The 6478-nt window shown below is 36.9% G+C and overlaps 1 pseudogene; it reads right to left on the reverse strand.

The window, feature by feature from the left end:
* Positions 1–5150: 5150 nt before the first annotated feature.
* Positions 5151–6018, reverse strand: LOC104874838 (annotated as a pseudogene).
* Positions 6019–6478: the final 460 nt, after the last annotated feature.

Raw genomic sequence — 6478 nt, forward strand, 5'->3', positions numbered from 1 at the left:
AAAAAATTCATAGCAGCCGATTGTGGTGGTGCACGCCTGTAATCCCAACACTCGGGAGGCTTAGGCAGGAGGATCACTGTGAGTTTGAGACCAGCCTGGGCTACGTAGTGAGTTCCAGGTCAGTCTCAATTACATAGTGAGACCCAATCTCAAAAACAACAACAAAAAATTACTCCCTAGAACCACTTGACATTGCCTGTAGATTTCTCAGTGTCTTTCTTTTTGCATAAATGTTCTCTAGAAATGTTTTCATTATTTATATATATTTTTTTAAAAAACTGATTTGGGGCTTGGATGTTGCAGCAGTAGATGGAGGTAGGTAAGGACCATATCACCAAGGGCCTCATGCACCTTAGGACAGAGTGCAGACTTCCTGACGGTTCTGGAGTGCCTCTGGAGGGTTTGCAGCAGGTGAGCCAGGGGTCACATGTATAACTCAGATCTCAGTCTGCAGATTGGCTTGAAGGAGGAGTGAGCCTGGAAGCAGACTAAGTAAAAGACCATAGCATAGATGAAAAGGGAGAACAAAGATCCAAGTGGATGAGTGGTAGTAGAGATGGTGAAAAGGGCTTGAGTACCTAGAAATAATTGGTAGGTAAAATCCACTAATTTGGTGACTGGAAATGTAGAGAAAAGGAGATATTGTATAGGATATTTGCAGGTTATCAATGAGAGACATATGAGGAAAACAGAAGAAACAGATTTGGGGACATGGTGAGTTCTGATTTATACATAGGGTGACCTTTTTAGAACAAACATGATTGTGTCATTTTCCTGGACGCACATTGAGACCATACTCCTAAGTGAAATTAATAAGTCATACATGTGTAAATACCAACTGGTGTGGAAAAAGTAAAGTGTAAATAAGGATCAAAATGTATAATTGATAATGTGTAATAGGAGGAAAAGTCTAAACGAGTAGAGGAAGTGGGAGTGGTAGGAGAAAGGTAAAAAGGGAAAAGAAAAAATAAGTGAAAAGGAAAAACATGGAAACAATGTTTCTGTAAACAGGGAAGAGTGGAATAGCTGAAGGGAGGGACGGGGAATGGGGAAAAATAAGAACCAAGATAAGTCATGTAAAGGTGCAAGATACCAATGATGAATGTGACAGTGTTGTGTACCTGAAATGTACTGATACATTTAATAAAAATAAAATTAAAAAAAAACATTGCAGCGGCTTCTCATTACTTTTAAAGCTTAGTCCAAAATCCTACATGAATACGGGATCCTGTAAAATTTGTCCCTTTTATCATCTTCCTTTCACTCCCTTCTCACTGTGCTGTTTTTTTTTTTGTTCCTAGAACATGCAAACTTGGGACTTCTTCACTCTGCTTCTGCCTGGAAAACTGTGCCCCAGTTCCTCCCCTGGTGGTTCCCATGTGAGCTTCAGCCCTCAGCTCCAGTTCACTTCTTCACAGAAGCTTTCACTGAGTGCCCAGTGTAAGCCAGACTTCTGGTATGTGCTACCCAGTCCCCAATAATTTCTCTGATTATTATTATTATTGTCTTTAAAATAATTTAAAGAGTCATGGGTCTTGCTATATTGCCCAGGCTGTGTTTGAACTCCTGGGCTCAAGTGATCCTCCTGCTCAGGCTTCCAAGTAGCTACTTTTTAGAATTGGTAATTAGATAATTAATGGATGCTATTTGTTGAATTTCTATTCTCCATAAGGGCAGACTCTCTGCTGCCATGTTTACAGCATCTGAAAGAAGACCATAAATGAATGGAATAGACTGAAGGATCAGTCAGGAGGCAGGAAAGAGAAGCAGGAGAAAGTGATGTCAAAGATGTTGGCAAGGAGGATGATGAATCAACAGTTTCAATTAAGACAAAGGGTTCCAGTAACACAAACTCTGAAAACTGTCCCATGTATTCTGTAGTTAGGAAGTCACTGGAAGCTTTTGTTGAAAGCATTTTCAGTATGCATGGAAGCCAGATTGCAGTGGGTTGAATGCTGTAGTGAATGAAAAGAGAAATCTGAGGACTCAACTCAACCACTGACCCTGGCTCTGTAAGTAGAAGGGGAGGAAAGAAAATTACTCTGTCTTTATCCTGACTCAGCTGTTGTATCCCTTTTAACTTCTGTACTTTTGTGCTAAATGCCACTGAATCCTTTCTTCCTTTCCGACACCTACTGTGTCAGGATGGAGACAAGCTCTAAGTGGAATTCTTGGTGGGTCCAGCTAAGACCTCAAAGAGCCTTTCCTAATTTCTAAAGAGGCACGGTCTCACTATACAGTTCAGGCAGCCCTTGACCTCACTGTGTAGCCAATGCTGCCCTTGAACTCATGGTGATCCCCCTGCTTCAGCCTCCTGAGTGCTGGGATTACAGGCATGAACTACCAAACTTGGCTAAAATATACTTTTTTATGAATGCAAACATTTTATAAATATGGAAACCACTTTTATCCACTTAAGCACTAATGATGTAAACATCTGCTTTCTAGGTCTTTTCTCTTGTGGTACTTGGTACTGCTGAGCCGTATCCCCAACCCTTTTTCTTTTTTTCTTTTTAGTTTCAATGATTTAGCTTTTACTTTTCGCATAAATCGACATTTTTCTAGTGTGTGCCTTTGCGGGGTCCAATCAAACCATCTTTATAAAATGTATATATTTTTCACTAGTGCAAGGTCCTGAGTTTGATCCCAGGTATCAAAAAGAAACAAAGAACATCAAAAGTATATATATTTATTATTGCTTATTAATTTTATAAACTATGAAGTTTCAATTTGGTATTTTCATGCAGGTATATAAAATATTTTTATATATCCAGTTCTATTATCCTCCCTTATAATACTTCCCCTTCCCTTTTTTTCCTTCCTTTTGTCTTATATTTTTTTCCCTTTATATTTTTCCTTCCCTTTATTTCCTTCCTTTTGTCTTATATTTTAAGTCTCCCTTCTACTTTCATCTCATCTTTCTTAGATTCCATATATGGAGAAAATATGCAATAGTTGCCTTACTGAGTCTGACTTTTTTTTTTTGCATTTCAATAATTTTATTGAAAGATATATCTCCTAGTACCAAACATAATGGTTGGTTTGGTTACCTCTGCCAACTCAAAATTAATTCTGATGTTTTCAAAATATTGAAATATATCAGCCTCATGGTAAAACTGAAGTTATCCACATAACATGATTTATAAAAAGTTAAAGGTAGAATATATTGTGGTTCTTCTTTTATTTTTCAATGCTTATTTATCTATAACATGGAGCCAAAATTGGTTACATCCATTCTGGATAGACTCTGGCTTCAGGCTACACTGACTTTTTATAACACTAACAGTATACATACATCTCCTTTCATCGATTGGATCACATGGAGAATTAGAAACACCACCTCAGCAATCTTATAATTATGGTGGTGCCTCCTTACTTTTCTTAAGGCACATTATGCAAATTTGTATATTCTATGCCTTAAAAAAAAAACAAAACAAAACCTGGAAGCAATGGCAGTGTTATAGATACAGTCCACAGTAAACCTGGAGGGCTTTATCTAGCTAGGACTTAAGGTCCAGCAAGTTTTCAGAGTGATAATTGATTTTGAGTTGCTATGTAATACAATAGAACATATTTTAATAAATGGAACTAGACTGAGGAAATAGATTCTGTACAGAAATTGTTATAATTGATACAAATATCACTTGTTTTTTAGAAGAAACATTAAAGATAGCTCAAGGAATATGCCAAACTTACTAGATCTAGATTTTGGCTTAATATAAAATGTTTTTAAATTTAAATGTAATTCCCTTATAGCAATAACATTCTCATCTCTGAACTATTTCTTGCATTATGGGTGCCAAGAAACCATTACATAATCTAGAATATAAACCTTATTATGCCCTAAAAAAGTGCATTGTGAAATGTTGGTTTTGATATAAACCTCATAATTTAAACTTTAACATTTAAATTGAATTACCATTTTAAATATCACCTAAATATAATGTATTGATCCAATATAGAAAGTTAAATTGTTAGAAATGAAGATTCACAGTTCATCTTCTCAGGCTTGTATTAAGTGTCTCACATTTATGCCTTTAGCTTTACAGATGAATTCAAATCTGAACAATCCTACTGCAGCATTACATTAATTAGGCAGTTTGCCCAAGATGGAGAACATCATACTAATCTAGTTGTGGTGTTTTAGGGGTTCATAACTTAAACCCATTATAATATTATGGAATCCATAGTTCAGAGTTATGGAGAAAGGCTTCAAGGACATTTTTTTGTTGCTGCAATACTATTTATGTAAAGAACAAAAACTTCCAATTTATCAAAAGTTTTTCTAAATATTGTTAGCCATTAAAAGTAAATTTTTCATACCTAAGTTTCATCATAGGTAGATATGTTAAATGTTAACATTTAGTTTTGAGCTGGAAAAGATAAATCATTACTGAACATATAGAATATATGCAATGACTAAATTTACATTTTTATAAATATAATTACTTTCTACTATTCCAATTGCAATAGCAGTATGTTGCGACAATTTTCAGAAGCCCAAAAGAGATCATCTGCTTTGTATTACTTTTTCTTTATGTGTAACTTTCAAGTTCATAATGATTCTGCTTATAAGCTAACAGTCTCAAATTATTTCACATATGGATCACACTTTTGGTCCTATTATAACTTTAAATAGGCCAGAGCTTGGGGCTACATTTAGCAAAATGTGCAATTAAAAAAAAAAACATTACTTCAGCACTACTTTAAAAATTCAGGTTATTAAAGAGGAGGTTGTTTTCTAAGCTCCTAATTTAATAAAGTGGTTAACATATATATGAGAGATTGGAAACTCCTAAGGGTGTTTTTTTTAAAGATTATTTTTGAGTCAGGGTCTCACTATGTAGTTCAGGCTGACCTTGAACTCACTGTGTAACCCAGGCTGGCCTCAAACTCAGGGCAGTCCTCCTGCATCAGCCTCTCAAATACTAGCATTACAGGCAGTCAAAACCACACCTGGCCCTTAGGGTGTTGTACCTTATCTATAGCAAATGCCTTCAAATGTTAGCTGACTAGATTGGTTATACCAGTTTTTCCCTTTTGCTATTCCAAATCTGGTTGGTTTATTTTGAAGATAATATTTCAAACTTCAATTGTAGAAGAAAATTATGCAGTTTCTCTATACAGAGAATAACAACCAAATTTACCAATTAAGAACCCATTTCAGGAATTGTTGAAAGGTGAGTTTTTCTCTAGTAACTATACTTCAGTTGCCATGCAGTATGCCCAGAAACAATCTACTTCAACTTCTGAACATTGTGTTTGGAGCACTTCTTTGATGAATATTCAGTTAAACACTTGGATACAATGTCTTGCCAGAAGGTCAGATCTCTGCCATTTATCTTGGAATGTTTCTGAAGACATTCAACTCCTTCTGTTAACTCTACACACTTCTGTGCTTGGAGCTCCAATGCAACGATAGATAAGGTCAACACAGAAGGCTTTGCTTTAGAAAATATGATCTTGCAGTGACATGTCTTAAGCTGAGCTTCTAGTCTTTCAAAATTTAGACTATTTTCCTTTCAAGTGGCAAACTCTCTTGAATGAGTGAATAATACAGTTGTAAAATGGAAATGCAGTGGTAGCTTTGACTTTCCAACACACCTTCTCCAATACAATCTTTTCCATGCACATCAAGTCTGAAATTGTGAATCGCCAGTCTTATTTGGATCATGTGATTTGCCAATGGGTCATTCTTTTCCTCTTCTATTTATTTTACATCCAAATAAGAGAAGCTCAGTCCAAGACACCCAAAGTGTCTTCATTTTAGATGGGAATCTGTCCAACATATTCACAGCTAGAGAAAATGTCTCTGTATCAAAGCCAAAGAACTGAGTTAGACTAAGAAGATCTTTCACTTCAAAGTCCCTCAGTCTTGCAGTCATTCTGAGGCCATTATCATGTACAAGATTCAATTAGCCTGCAGACCTTTGGCTGACATTTAGCCTCTTGTTCCGACAAGGTATTCAGCTGGTGTAGCAATTTCTGGGAGTCAGTTGTTGTCAGGACTTCTATCATCTTGGTAGAGACTGTGCGGCTCCTTGGCGTGATCACCCACTCCGCGCCTGCTCTCACCTCACCCACAATACTGGATAGGAGAGGCCTAGTAGGCAAGGACACTGGAGGGCAGGAGGGGAGAGGCCCTGGGAGGGAGAACTGTCCTGGGTCGATGTCTCTGCGGCTTCGCCGAGACTACACTGCCCTCCTCCTGTCGGACTGCAGTGAAGGGGCTGCCAGTCTGTCTTTCTTAATCTCTCTTGACATGATGATCTCCAATTCTATCCATTTTCCTACAGATGACATAATTTTGTTCTCTTTATGGCTGTGTTCCTGATTTCCTAGAAAAGCTATTGATTTTTTATCTTTTTGTCTGATCATATTTTATTGAAATTTTTTCTCATACTTCTTAACTAGCTGGGCATTTCACTGCACCACTGTTGATGTCATCCATGATGTCATGAGTGTGACGGCCATTGAC

Source organism: Fukomys damarensis, unplaced genomic scaffold, assembly GCF_012274545.1.
Source record: "Fukomys damarensis isolate Sample0158 unplaced genomic scaffold, DMR_v1.0_HiC HiC_scaffold_16, whole genome shotgun sequence".
Lineage (NCBI taxonomy): Eukaryota > Metazoa > Chordata > Mammalia > Rodentia > Bathyergidae > Fukomys > Fukomys damarensis.